General features: G+C 51.4%; 15 non-coding genes across 15 annotated transcripts; 6 read left to right on the plus strand and 9 right to left on the minus strand.

Annotated features, from left to right (window-relative positions):
* The first annotated feature begins 503 nt into the window (after positions 1–503).
* TRNAD-GUC (transfer RNA aspartic acid (anticodon GUC)) lies at positions 504–575 on the plus strand. The gene has a single exon. It is a non-coding gene; the product is annotated as a tRNA-Asp (tRNA).
* Positions 576–1349: 774 nt separating this feature from the next.
* On the minus strand, positions 1350–1431 carry TRNAL-AAG (transfer RNA leucine (anticodon AAG)). The gene has a single exon. It is a non-coding gene; the product is annotated as a tRNA-Leu (tRNA).
* A 540-nt stretch (positions 1432–1971) lies between these two features.
* On the plus strand, positions 1972–2043 carry TRNAD-GUC (transfer RNA aspartic acid (anticodon GUC)). The gene has a single exon. It is a non-coding gene; the product is annotated as a tRNA-Asp (tRNA).
* A 774-nt stretch (positions 2044–2817) lies between these two features.
* TRNAL-AAG (transfer RNA leucine (anticodon AAG)) lies at positions 2818–2899 on the minus strand. The gene has a single exon. It is a non-coding gene; the product is annotated as a tRNA-Leu (tRNA).
* Positions 2900–4285: 1386 nt separating this feature from the next.
* On the minus strand, positions 4286–4367 carry TRNAL-AAG (transfer RNA leucine (anticodon AAG)). Its single transcript has one exon. It is a non-coding gene; the product is annotated as a tRNA-Leu (tRNA).
* Positions 4368–4907: 540 nt separating this feature from the next.
* Positions 4908–4979, plus strand: TRNAD-GUC (transfer RNA aspartic acid (anticodon GUC)). The gene has a single exon. It is a non-coding gene; the product is annotated as a tRNA-Asp (tRNA).
* A 774-nt stretch (positions 4980–5753) lies between these two features.
* TRNAL-AAG (transfer RNA leucine (anticodon AAG)) lies at positions 5754–5835 on the minus strand. The gene has a single exon. It is a non-coding gene; the product is annotated as a tRNA-Leu (tRNA).
* A 540-nt stretch (positions 5836–6375) lies between these two features.
* On the plus strand, positions 6376–6447 carry TRNAD-GUC (transfer RNA aspartic acid (anticodon GUC)). Its single transcript has one exon. It is a non-coding gene; the product is annotated as a tRNA-Asp (tRNA).
* Positions 6448–7221: 774 nt separating this feature from the next.
* Positions 7222–7303, minus strand: TRNAL-AAG (transfer RNA leucine (anticodon AAG)). Its single transcript has one exon. It is a non-coding gene; the product is annotated as a tRNA-Leu (tRNA).
* A 1371-nt stretch (positions 7304–8674) lies between these two features.
* On the minus strand, positions 8675–8756 carry TRNAL-AAG (transfer RNA leucine (anticodon AAG)). Its single transcript has one exon. It is a non-coding gene; the product is annotated as a tRNA-Leu (tRNA).
* A 540-nt stretch (positions 8757–9296) lies between these two features.
* Positions 9297–9368, plus strand: TRNAD-GUC (transfer RNA aspartic acid (anticodon GUC)). The gene has a single exon. It is a non-coding gene; the product is annotated as a tRNA-Asp (tRNA).
* Positions 9369–10142: 774 nt separating this feature from the next.
* TRNAL-AAG (transfer RNA leucine (anticodon AAG)) lies at positions 10143–10224 on the minus strand. The gene has a single exon. It is a non-coding gene; the product is annotated as a tRNA-Leu (tRNA).
* A 540-nt stretch (positions 10225–10764) lies between these two features.
* On the plus strand, positions 10765–10836 carry TRNAD-GUC (transfer RNA aspartic acid (anticodon GUC)). The gene has a single exon. It is a non-coding gene; the product is annotated as a tRNA-Asp (tRNA).
* A 774-nt stretch (positions 10837–11610) lies between these two features.
* TRNAL-AAG (transfer RNA leucine (anticodon AAG)) lies at positions 11611–11692 on the minus strand. Its single transcript has one exon. It is a non-coding gene; the product is annotated as a tRNA-Leu (tRNA).
* A 1386-nt stretch (positions 11693–13078) lies between these two features.
* Positions 13079–13160, minus strand: TRNAL-AAG (transfer RNA leucine (anticodon AAG)). The gene has a single exon. It is a non-coding gene; the product is annotated as a tRNA-Leu (tRNA).
* Between the last annotated feature and the right edge of the window lie 107 nt (positions 13161–13267).

Raw genomic sequence — 13267 nt, forward strand, 5'->3', positions numbered from 1 at the left:
CCGGCCCGCTTTAGTGCTTTGCCTTTTCTCCTTGGAAAGTCTGGAGACAGGCAGTGGAAGGGCAGGCAAACTGTCAGGTGCGCAGAGGAGGGGAGACCATGAGGCAAGGTGGGAGATGGGGGCAAGAAGTGAGAAAAAAACTAATCGCAAGCTAGGGCAGGATTCGGAAAGTGAAGCCGAAAAGGGGCTTAGCATGCAGCCCAGGGGTTTCTTTGACTGTCCTAAGCCCACAGGGACTTTGCCGTCCTCAGCTCATGAGACTTGAGATGGGTAGCTTGATTTGCTGAGGAAATGCGGGATGACAGATTCAACTCTGGAGTCAAACATAGCCCGGAACTATCGCCTTAAACTGAGTTTTAAGCCTGGTGCCGATAAAAAGAAAGAAATTAGCCTTAGATCGGGCAAGCCGTTTGACGGGGGAAAATGAGACCCCCCTAGGCCAGCTAGGTGGTCGCTGGATGCTGTGCAGACATCAGCAGCTGTTCATTTCATGCCCTCACGTCTCCTCGTTAGTATAGTGGTCAGTATCCCCGCCTGTCACGCGGGAGACCGGGGTTCAATTCCCCGACGGGGAGGTTAAACCTTTTCTGGATTTTTTTTAGTTCTTGACAAATATTCTTGAAGATTAGGCTGAGTCAAGTAGGGAATGGGTGCCAAGAACTGACTCTTTAAGAAAAAAGCACCGGCAACGCTAGTCATCGTACAATATTTGTGCACAATTGCTTACATTAGGCGGCCGGTCCACTTTATTGAGTCCCCCTCAGCACCATTTAGTGCTCCTGTTGTCTGCGAAGTCCAAATTGTAACCCTGAATCAGTTCCTCTTCTGACCCTTTGTATCATGTTACATGACGAGTAATGATCACCTGTTAGCTTTATCCCTAATTATAACTCTCACTCTTTCCCTGCATCTAACCCTAGCTCTAATCCCATCATTAACCTCGGTCCGGGCACACGCGTGAACCCTTACTCTCATCTCAGCCTCTCCTGGTGATACATCACACCTGGGATCGTTTGCTCCCTGTGGGCTGTGGGAAATTTGCTACCAGCACGCCCTGGAAGTGGGGCTCATTCCGCTGCAACGGGAGGTCTTCCCAGGACGCGTCACAGCTCAACGCAAGAGCTCCTGGGTTTCGAAGGCTCTTGCAGCAAGCCTTCACAAAGCAGCAGGGAGCGCCGTTCCAGATGGGAAACTTGAGACTGGATGTCCAGAAAAGCAAGACGTCAGAAGCGAAACCTTTTTCCTGCAGGGTGTGGCATACCATCCGCTTGCTCATTGCGACAGAGGTGGCACTAATGAAGGAAGAGGTCAACGTTACGTTCTTCTTTAAAATGCAAGGCCAGGAAAAGTGGCAGCGGTGGGATTTGAACCCACGCCTCCGAAGAGACTGGAGCCTTAATCCAGCGCCTTAGACCGCTCGGCCACGCTACCTCCCTGCTAGTCGCCGAAAGCGGAACTTGACCCGTTGCCCGGCCCGCTTTAGTGCTTTGCCTTTTCTCCTTGGAAAGTCTGGAGACAGGCAGTGGAAGGGCAGGCAAACTGTCAGGTGCGCAGAGGAGGGGAGACCATGAGGCAAGGTGGGAGATGGGGGCAAGAAGTGAGAAAAAAACTAATCGCAAGCTAGGGCAGGATTCGGAAAGTGAAGCCGAAAAGGGGCTTAGCATGCAGCCCAGGGGTTTCTTTGACTGTCCTAAGCCCACAGGGACTTTGCCGTCCTCAGCTCATGAGACTTGAGATGGGTAGCTTGATTTGCTGAGGAAATGCGGGATGACAGATTCAACTCTGGAGTCAAACATAGCCCGGAACTATCGCCTTAAACTGAGTTTTAAGCCTGGTGCCGATAAAAAGAAAGAAATTAGCCTTAGATCGGGCAAGCCGTTTGACGGGGGAAAATGAGACCCCCTAGGCCAGCTAGGTGGTCGCTGGATGCTGTGCAGACATCAGCAGCTGTTCATTTCATGCCCTCACGTCTCCTCGTTAGTATAGTGGTCAGTATCCCCGCCTGTCACGCGGGAGACCGGGGTTCAATTCCCCGACGGGGAGGTTAAACCTTTTCTGGATTTTTTTTAGTTCTTGACAAATATTCTTGAAGATTAGGCTGAGTCAAGTAGGGAATGGGTGCCAAGAACTGACTCTTTAAGAAAAAAGCACCGGCAACGCTAGTCATCGTACAATATTTGTGCACAATTGCTTACATTAGGCGGCCGGTCCACTTTATTGAGTCCCCCTCAGCACCATTTAGTGCTCCTGTTGTCTGCGAAGTCCAAATTGTAACCCTGAATCAGTTCCTCTTCTGACCCTTTGTATCATGTTACATGACGAGTAATGATCACCTGTTAGCTTTATCCCTAATTATAACTCTCACTCTTTCCCTGCATCTAACCCTAGCTCTAATCCCATCATTAACCTCGGTCCGGGCACACGCGTGAACCCTTACTCTCATCTCAGCCTCTCCTGGTGATACATCACACCTGGGATCGTTTGCTCCCTGTGGGCTGTGGGAAATTTGCTACCAGCACGCCCTGGAAGTGGGGCTCATTCCGCTGCAACGGGAGGTCTTCCCAGGACGCGTCACAGCTCAACGCAAGAGCTCCTGGGTTTCGAAGGCTCTTGCAGCAAGCCTTCACAAAGCAGCAGGGAGCGCCGTTCCAGATGGGAAACTTGAGACTGGATGTCCAGAAAAGCAAGACGTCAGAAGCGAAACCTTTTTCCTGCAGGGTGTGGCATACCATCCGCTTGCTCATTGCGACAGAGGTGGCACTAATGAAGGAAGAGGTCAACGTTACGTTCTTCTTTAAAATGCAAGGCCAGGAAAAGTGGCAGCGGTGGGATTTGAACCCACGCCTCCGAAGAGACTGGAGCCTTAATCCAGCGCCTTAGACCGCTCGGCCACGCTACCTCCCTGCTAGTCGCCGAAAGCGGAACTTGACCCGTTGCCCGGCCCGCTTTAGTGCTTTGCCTTTTCTCCTTGGAAAGTCTGGAGACAGGCAGTGGAAGGGCAGGCAAACTGTCAGGTGCGCAGAGGAGGGGAGACCATGAGGCAAGGTGGGAGATGGGGGCAAGAAGTGAGAAAAAAACTAATCGCAAGCTAGGGCAGGATTCGGAAAGTGAAGCCGAAAAGGGGCTTAGCATGCAGCCCAGGGGTTTCTTTGACTGTCCTAAGCCCACAGGGACTTTGCCGTCCTCAGCTCATGAGACTTGAGATGGGTAGCTTGATTTGCTGAGGAAATGCGGGATGACAGATTCAACTCTGGAGTCAAACATAGCCCGGAACTATCGCCTTAAACTGAGTTTTAAGCCTGGTGCCGATAAAAAGAAAGAAATTAGCCTTAGATCGGGCAAGCCGTTTGACGGGGGAAAATGAGACCCCCTAGGCCAGCTAGGTGGTCGCTGGATGCTGTGCAGACATCAGCAGCTGTTCATTTCATGCCCTCACGTCTCCTCGTTAGTATAGTGGTCAGTATCCCCCCCTGTCACGCGGGAGACCGGGGTTCAATTCCCCGACGGGGAGGTTAAACCTTTTCTGGATTTTTTTTAGTTCTTGACAAATATTCTTGAAGATTAGGCTGAGTCAAGTAGGGAATGGGTGCCAAGAACTGACTCTTTAAGAAAAAAGCACCGGCAACGCTAGTCATCGTACAATATTTGTGCACAATTGCTTACATTAGGCGGCCGGTCCACTTTATTGAGTCCCCCTCAGCACCATTTAGTGCTCCTGTTGTCTGCGAAGTCCAAATTGTAACCCTGAATCAGTTCCTCTTCTGACCCTTTGTATCATGTTACATGACGAGTAATGATCACCTGTTAGCTTTATCCCTAATTATAACTCTCACTCTTTCCCTGCATCTAACCCTAGCTCTAATCCCATCATTAACCTCGGTCCGGGCACACGCGTGAACCCTTACTCTCATCTCAGCCTCTCCTGGTGATACATCACACCTGGGATCGTTTGCTCCCTGTGGGCTGTGGGAAATTTGCTACCAGCACGCCCTGGAAGTGGGGCTCATTCCGCTGCAACGGGAGGTCTTCCCAGGACGCGTCACAGCTCAACGCAAGAGCTCCTGGGTTTCGAAGGCTCTTGCAGCAAGCCTTCACAAAGCAGCAGGGAGCGCCGTTCCAGATGGGAAACTTGAGACTGGATGTCCAGAAAAGCAAGACGTCAGAAGCGAAACCTTTTTCCTGCAGGGTGTGGCATACCATCCGCTTGCTCATTGCGACAGAGGTGGCACTAATGAAGGAAGAGGTCAACGTTACGTTCTTCTTTAAAATGCAAGGCCAGGAAAGGTGGCAGCGGTGGGATTTGAACCCACGCCTCCGAAGAGACTGGAGCCTTAATCCAGCGCCTTAGACCGCTCGGCCACGCTACCTCCCTGCTAGTCGCCGAAAGCGGAACTTGACCCGTTGCCCGGCCCGCTTTAGTGCTTTGCCTTTTCTCCTTGGAAAGTCTGGAGACAGGCAGTGGAAGGGCAGGCAAACTGTCAGGTGCGCAGAGGAGGGGAGACCATGAGGCAAGGTGGGAGATGGGGGCAAGAAGTGAGAAAAAAACTAATCGCAAGCTAGGGCAGGATTCGGAAAGTGAAGCCGAAAAGGGGCTTAGCATGCAGCCCAGGGGTTTCTTTGACTGTCCTAAGCCCACAGGGACTTTGCCGTCCTCAGCTCATGAGACTTGAGATGGGTAGCTTGATTTGCTGAGGAAATGCGGGATGACAGATTCAACTCTGGAGTCAAACATAGCCCGGAACTATCGCCTTAAACTGAGTTTTAAGCCTGGTGCCGATAAAAAGAAAGAAATTAGCCTTAGATCGGGCAAGCCGTTTGACGGGGGAAAATGAGACCCCCTAGGCCAGCTAGGTGGTCGCTGGATGCTGTGCAGACATCAGCAGCTGTTCATTTCATGCCCTCACGTCTCCTCGTTAGTATAGTGGTCAGTATCCCCGCCTGTCACGCGGGAGACCGGGGTTCAATTCCCCGACGGGGAGGTTAAACCTTTTCTGGATTTTTTTTAGTTCTTGACAAATATTCTTGAAGATTAGGCTGAGTCAAGTAGGGAATGGGTGCCAAGAACTGACTCTTTAAGAAAAAAGCACCGGCAACGCTAGTCATTGTACAATATTTGTGCACAATTGCTTACATTAGGCGGCCGGTCCACTTTATTGAGTCCCCCTCAGCACCATTTAGTGCTCCTGTTGTCTGCGAAGTCCAAATTGTAACCCTGAATCAGTTCCTCTTCTGACCCTTTGTATCATGTTACATGACGAGTAATGATCACCTGTTAGCTTTATCCCTAATTATAACTCTCACTCTTTCCCTGCATCTAACCCTAGCTCTAATCCCATCATTAACCTCGGTCCGGGCACACGCGTGAACCCTTACTCTCATCTCAGCCTCTCCTGGTGATACATCACACCTGGGATCGTTTGCTCCCTGTGGGCTGTGGGAAATTTGCTACCAGCACGCCCTGGAAGTGGGGCTCATTCCGCTGCAACGGGAGGTCTTCCCAGGACGCGTCACAGCTCAACGCAAGAGCTCCTGGGTTTCGAAGGCTCTTGCAGCAAGCCTTCACAAAGCAGCAGGGAGCGCCGTTCCAGATGGGAAACTTGAGACTGGATGTCCAGAAAAGCAAGACGTCAGAAGCGAAACCTTTTTCCTGCAGGGTGTGGCATACCATCCGCTTGCTCATTGCGACAGAGGTGGCACTAATGAAGGAAGAGGTCAACGTTACGTTCTTCTTTAAAATGCAAGGCCAGGAAAAGTGGCAGCGGTGGGATTTGAACCCACGCCTCTGAAGAGACTGGAGCCTTAATCCAGCGCCTTAGACCGCTCGGCCACGCTACCTCCCTGCTAGTCGCCGAAAGCGGAACTTGACCCGTTGCCCGGCCCGCTTTAGTGCTTTGCCTTTTCTCCTTGGAAAGTCTGGAGACAGGCAGTGGAAGGGCAGGCAAACTGTCAGGTGCGCAGAGGAGGGGAGACCATGAGGCAAGGTGGGAGATGGGGGCAAGAAGTGAGAAAAAAACTAATCGCAAGCTAGGGCAGGATTCGGAAAGTGAAGCCGAAAAGGGGCTTAGCATGCAGCCCAGGGGTTTCTTTGACTGTCCTAAGCCCACAGGGACTTTGCCGTCCTCAGCTCATGAGACTTGAGATGGGTAGCTTGATTTGCTGAGGAAATGCGGGATGACAGATTCAACTCTGGAGTCAAACATAGCCCGGAACTATCGCCTTAAACTGAGTTTTAAGCCTGGTGCCGATAAAAAGAAAGAAATTAGCCTTAGATCGGGCAAGCCGTTTGACGGGGGAAAATGAGACCCCCTAGGCCAGCTAGGTGGTCGCTGGATGCTGTGCAGACATCAGCAGCTGTTCATTTCATGCCCTCACGTCTCCTCGTTAGTATAGTGGTCAGTATCCCCGCCTGTCACGCGGGAGACCGGGGTTCAATTCCCCGACGGGGAGGTTAAACCTTTTCTGGATTTTTTTTAGTTCTTGACAAATATTCTTGAAGATTAGGCTGAGTCAAGTAGGGAATGGGTGCCAAGAACTGACTCTTTAAGAAAAAAGCACCGGCAACGCTAGTCATCGTACAATATTTGTGCACAATTGCTTACATTAGGCGGCCGGTCCACTTTATTGAGTCCCCCTCAGCACCATTTAGTGCTCCTGTTGTCTGCGAAGTCCAAATTGTAACCCTGAATCAGTTCCTCTTCTGACCCTTTGTATCATGTTACATGACGAGTAATGATCACCTGTTAGCTTTATCCCTAATTATAACTCTCACTCTTTCCCTGCATCTAACCCTAGCTCTAATCCCATCATTAACCTCGGTCCGGGCACACGCGTGAACCCTTACTCTCATCTCAGCCTCTCCTGGTGATACATCACACCTGGGATCGTTTGCTCCCTGTGGGCTGTGGGAAATTTGCTACCAGCACGCCCTGGAAGTGGGGCTCATTCCGCTGCAACGGGAGGTCTTCCCAGGACGCGTCACAGCTCAACGCAAGAGCTCCTGGGTTTCGAAGGCTCTTGCAGCAAGCCTTCACAAAGCAGCAGGGAGCGCCGTTCCAGATGGGAAACTTGAGACTGGATGTCCAGAAAAGCAAGACGTCAGAAGCGAAACCTTTTTCCTGCAGGGTGTGGCATACCATCCGCTTGCTCATTGCGACAGAGGTGGCACTAATGAAGGAAGAGGTCAACGTTACGTTCTTCTTTAAAATGCAAGGCCAGGAAAAGTGGCAGCGGTGGGATTTGAACCCACGCCTCCGAAGAGACTGGAGCCTTAATCCAGCGCCTTAGACCGCTCGGCCACGCTACCTCCCTGCTAGTCGCCGAAAGCGGAACTTGACCCGTTGCCCGGCCCGCTTTAGTGCTTTGCCTTTTCTCCTTGGAAAGTCTGGAGACAGGCAGTGGAAGGTCAGGCAAACTGTCAGGTGCGCAGAGGAGGGGAGACCATGAGGCAAGGTGGGAGATGGGGGCAAGAAGTGAGAAAAAAACTAATCGCAAGCTAGGGCAGGATTCGGAAAGTGAAGCCGAAAAGGGGCTTAGCATGCAGCCCAGGGGTTTCTTTGACTGTCCTAAGCCCACAGGGACTTTGCCGTCCTCAGCTCATGAGACTTGAGATGGGTAGCTTGATTTGCTGAGGAAATGCGGGATGACAGATTCAACTCTGGAGTCAAACATAGCCCGGAACTATCGCCTTAAACTGAGTTTTAAGCCTGGTGCCGATAAAAAGAAAGAAATTAGCCTTAGATCGGGCAAGCCGTTTGACGGGGGAAAATGAGACCCCCTAGGCCAGCTAGGTGGTCGCTGGATGCTGTGCAGACATCAGCAGCTGTTCATTTCATGCCCTCACGTCTCCTCGTTAGTATAGTGGTCAGTATCCCCGCCTGTCACGCGGGAGACCGACGGGGAGGTTAAACCTTTTCTGGATTTTTTTTAGTTCTTGACAAATATTCTTGAAGATTAGGCTGAGTCAAGTAGGGAATGGGTGCCAAGAACTGACTCTTTAAGAAAAAAGCACCGGCAACGCTAGTCATCGTACAATATTTGTGCACAATTGCTTACATTAGGCGGCCGGTCCACTTTATTGAGTCCCCCTCAGCACCATTTAGTGCTCCTGTTGTCTGCGAAGTCCAAATTGTAACCCTGAATCAGTTCCTCTTCTGACCCTTTGTATCATGTTACATGACGAGTAATGATCACCTGTTAGCTTTATCCCTAATTATAACTCTCACTCTTTCCCTGCATCTAACCCTAGCTCTAATCCCATCATTAACCTCGGTCCGGGCACACGCGTGAACCCCTACTCTCATCTCAGCCTCTCCTGGTGATACATCACACCTGGGATCGTTTGCTCCCTGTGGGCTGTGGGAAATTTGCTACCAGCACGCCCTGGAAGTGGGGCTCATTCCGCTGCAACGGGAGGTCTTCCCAGGACGCGTCACAGCTCAACGCAAGAGCTCCTGGGTTTCGAAGGCTCTTGCAGCAAGCCTTCACAAAGCAGCAGGGAGCGCCGTTCCAGATGGGAAACTTGAGACTGGATGTCCAGAAAAGCAAGACGTCAGAAGCGAAACCTTTTTCCTGCAGGGTGTGGCATACCATCCGCTTGCTCATTGCGACAGAGGTGGCACTAATGAAGGAAGAGGTCAACGTTACGTTCTTCTTTAAAATGCAAGGCCAGGAAAAGTGGCAGCGGTGGGATTTGAACCCACGCCTCCGAAGAGACTGGAGCCTTAATCCAGCGCCTTAGACCGCTCGGCCACGCTACCTCCCTGCTAGTCGCCGAAAGCGGAACTTGACCCGTTGCCCGGCCCGCTTTAGAGCTTTGCCTTTTCTCCTTGGAAAGTCTGGAGACAGGCAGTGGAAGGGCAGGCAAACTGTCAGGTGCGCAGAGGAGGGGAGACCATGAGGCAAGGTGGGAGATGGGGGCAAGAAGTGAGAAAAAAACTAATCGCAAGCTAGGGCAGGATTCGGAAAGTGAAGCCGAAAAGGGGCTTAGCATGCAGCCCAGGGGTTTCTTTGACTGTCCTAAGCCCACAGGGACTTTGCCGTCCTCAGCTCATGAGACTTGAGATGGGTAGCTTGATTTGCTGAGGAAATGCGGGATGACAGATTCAACTCTGGAGTCAAACATAGCCCGGAACTATCGCCTTAAACTGAGTTTTAAGCCTGGTGCCGATAAAAAGAAAGAAATTAGCCTTAGATTGGGCAAGCCGTTTGACGGGGGAAAATGAGACCCCCTAGGCCAGCTAGGTGGTCGCTGGATGCTGTGCAGACATCAGCAGCTGTTCATTTCATGCCCTCACGTCTCCTCGTTAGTATAGTGGTCAGTATCCCCGCCTGTCACGCGGGAGACCGGGGTTCAATTCCCCGACGGGGAGGTTAAACCTTTTCTGGATTTTTTTTAGTTCTTGACAAATATTCTTGAAGATTAGGCTGAGTCAAGTAGGGAATGGGTGCCAAGAACTGACTCTTTAAGAAAAAAGCACCGGCAACGCTAGTCATCGTACAATATTTGTGCACAATTGCTTACATTAGGCGGCCGGTCCACTTTATTGAGTCCCCCTCAGCACCATTTAGTGCTCCTGTTGTCTGCGAAGTCCAAATTGTAACCCTGAATCAGTTCCTCTTCTGACCCTTTGTATCATGTTACATGACGAGTAATGATCACCTGTTAGCTTTATCCCTAATTATAACTCTCACTCTTTCCCTGCATCTAACCCTAGCTCTAATCCCATCATTAACCTCGGTCCGGGCACACGCGTGAACCCTTACTCTCATCTCAGCCTCTCCTGGTGATACATCACACCTGGGATCGTTTGCTCCCTGTGGGCTGTGGGAAATTTGCTACCAGCACGCCCTGGAAGTGGGGCTCATTCCGCTGCAACGGGAGGTCTTCCCAGGACGCGTCACAGCTCAACGCAAGAGCTCCTGGGTTTCGAAGGCTCTTGCAGCAAGCCTTCACAAAGCAGCAGGGAGCGCCGTTCCAGATGGGAAACTTGAGACTGGATGTCCAGAAAAGCAAGACGTCAGAAGCGAAACCTTTTTCCTGCAGGGTGTGGCATACCATCCGCTTGCTCATTGCGACAGAGGTGGCACTAATGAAGGAAGAGGTCAACGTTACGTTCTTCTTTAAAATGCAAGGCCAGGAAAAGTGGCAGCGGTGGGATTTGAACCCACGCCTCCGAAGAGACTGGAGCCTTAATCCAGCGCCTTAGACCGCTCGGCCACGCTACCTCCCTGCTAGTCGCCGAAAGCGGAACTTGACCCGTTGCCCGGCCCGCTTTAGTGCTTTGCCTTTTCTCCTTGGAAAGTCTGGAGACAGGCAGTGGAAGGGCAGGCAAACTGTCAGGTGCGCAGAGGAGGGGAGACCATGAGGCAAGGTGGGAGATGGGGGCAAGAAGTGAGAAAAAAACTAATCGCAAGCTAGGGCAGGATTCGGAAAGTGAAGCCGAAAAGGGGCTTAGCATGCAGCCCAGGGGTTTCTTTGACTGTCCTAAGCCCACAGGGACTTTGCCGTCCTCAGCTCATGAGACTTGAGATGGGTAGCTTGATTTGCTGAGGAAATGCGGGATGACAGATTCAACTCTGGAGTCAAACATAGCCCGGAACTATCGCCTTAAACTGAGTTTTAAGCCTGGTGCCGATAAAAAGAAAGAAATTAGCCTTAGATCGGGCAAGCCGTTTGACGGGGGAAAATGAGACCCCCTAGGCCAGCTAGGTGGTCGCTGGATGCTGTGCAGACATCAGCAGCTGTTCATTTCATGCCCTCACGTCTCCTCGTTAGTATAGTGGTCAGTATCCCCGCCTGTCACGCGGGAGACCGGGGTTCAATTCCCCGACGGGGAGGTTAAACCTTTTCTGGATTTTTTTTAGTTCTTGACAAATATTCTTGAAGATTAGGCTGAGTCAAGTAGGGAATGGGTGCCAAGAACTGACTCTTTAAGAAAAAAGCACCGGCAACGCTAGTCATCGTACAATATTTGTGCACAATTGCTTACATTAGGCGGCCGGTCCACTTTATTGAGTCCCCCTCAGCACCATTTAGTGCTCCTGTTGTCTGCGAAGTCCAAATTGTAACCCTGAATCAGTTCCTCTTCTGACCCTTTGTATCATGTTACATGACGAGTAATGATCACCTGTTAGCTTTATCCCTAATTATAACTCTCACTCTTTCCCTGCATCTAACCCTAGCTCTAATCCCATCATTAACCTCGGTCCGGGCACACGCGTGAACCCTTACTCTCATCTCAGCCTCTCCTGGTGATACATCACACCTGGGATCGTTTGCTCCCTGTGGGCTGTGGGAAATTTGCTACCAGCACGCCCTGGAAGTGGGGCTCATTCCGCTGCAACGGGAGGTCTTCCCAGGACGCGTCACAGCTCAACGCAAGAGCTCCTGGGTTTCGAAGGCTCTTGCAGCAAGCCTTCACAAAGCAGCAGGGAGCGCCGTTCCAGATGGGAAACTTGAGACTGGATGTCCAGAAAAGCAAGACGTCAGAAGCGAAACCTTTTTCCTGCAGGGTGTGGCATACCATCCGCTTGCTCATTGCGACAGAGGTGGCACTAATGAAGGAAGAGGTCAACGTTACGTTCTTCTTTAAAATGCAAGGCCAGGAAAAGTGGCAGCGGTGGGATTTGAACCCACGCCTCCGAAGAGACTGGAGCCTTAATCCAGCGCCTTAGACCGCTCGGCCACGCTACCTCCCTGCTAGTCGCCGAAAGCGGAACTTGACCCGTTGCCCGGCCCGCTTTAGTGCTTTGCCTTTTCTCCTTGGAAAGTCTGGAGACAGGCAGTGGAAGGGCAGGCAAACTGTCAGGTGCGCAGAGGAGGGGAGACCATGAGGCAAGGTGGGAGATGGGGGCAAGAAGTGAGAAAAAAACTAATCGCAAGCTAGGGCAGGATTCGGAAAGTGAAGCCGAAAAGGGGCTTAGCATGCAGCCCAGGGGTTTCTTTGACTGTCCTAAGCCCACAGGGACTTTGCCGTCCTCAGCTCATGAGACTTGAGATGGGTAGCTTGATTTGCTGAGGAAATGCGGGATGACAGATTCAACTCTGGAGTCAAACATAGCCCGGAACTATCGCCTTAAACTGAGTTTTAAGCCTGGTGCCGATAAAAAGAAAGAAATTAGCCTTAGATCGGGCAAGCCGTTTGACGGGGGAAAATGAGACCCCCTAGGCCAGCTAGGTGGTCGCTGGATGCTGTGCAGACATCAGCAGCTGTTCATTTCATGCCCTCACGTCTCCTCGTTAGTATAGTGGTCAGTATCCCCCCCTGTCACGCGGGAGACCGGGGTTCAATTCCCCGACGGGGAGGTTAAACCTTTTCTGGATTTTTTTTAGTTCTTGACAAATATTCTTGAAGATTAGGCTGAGTCAAGTAGGGAATGGGTGCCAAGAACTGACTCTTTAAGAAAAAAGCACCGGCAACGCTAGTCATCGTACAATATTTGTGCACAATTGCTTACATTAGGCGGCCGGTCCACTTTATTGAGTCCCCCTCAGCACCATTTAGTGCTCCTGTTGTCTGCGAAGTCCAAATTGTAACCCTGAATCAGTTCCTCTTCTGACCCTTTGTATCATGTTACATGACGAGTAATGATCACCTGTTAGCTTTATCCCTAATTATAACTCTCACTCTTTCCCTGCATCTAACCCTAGCTCTAATCCCATCATTAACCTCGGTCCGGGCACACGCGTGAACCCTTACTCTCATCTCAGCCTCTCCTGGTGATACATCACACCTGGGATCGTTTGCTCCCTGTGGGCTGTGGGAAATTTGCTACCAGCACGCCCTGGAAGTGGGGCTCATTCCGCTGCAACGGGAGGTCTTCCCAGGACGCGTCACAGCTCAACGCAAGAGCTCCTGGGTTTCGAAGGCTCTTGCAGCAAGCCTTCACAAAGCAGCAGGGAGCGCCGTTCCAGATGGGAAACTTGAGACTGGATGTCCAGAAAAGCAAGACGTCAGAAGCGAAACCTTTTTCCTGCAGGGTGTGGCATACCATCCGCTTGCTCATTGCGACAGAGGTGGCACTAATGAAGGAAGAGGTCAACGTTACGTTCTTCTTTAAAATGCAAGGCCAGGAAAGGTGGCAGCGGTGGGATTTGAACCCACGCCTCCGAAGAGACTGGAGCCTTAATCCAGCGCCTTAGACCGCTCGGCCACGCTACCTCCCTGCTAGTCGCCGAAAGCGGAACTTGACCCGTTGCCCGGCCCGCTTTAGTGCTTTGCCTTTTCTCCTTGGAAAGTCTGGAGACAGGCAGTGGAAGGGCAGGCAA

The sequence above is a fragment of the Ambystoma mexicanum genome, unplaced genomic scaffold (genome assembly GCF_040938575.1).
Source record: "Ambystoma mexicanum isolate Mex_15411 unplaced genomic scaffold, UKY_AmexF1_1 Mex_scaf20, whole genome shotgun sequence".
In the NCBI taxonomy this organism is placed as follows: Eukaryota; Metazoa; Chordata; class Amphibia; order Caudata; family Ambystomatidae; genus Ambystoma; species Ambystoma mexicanum.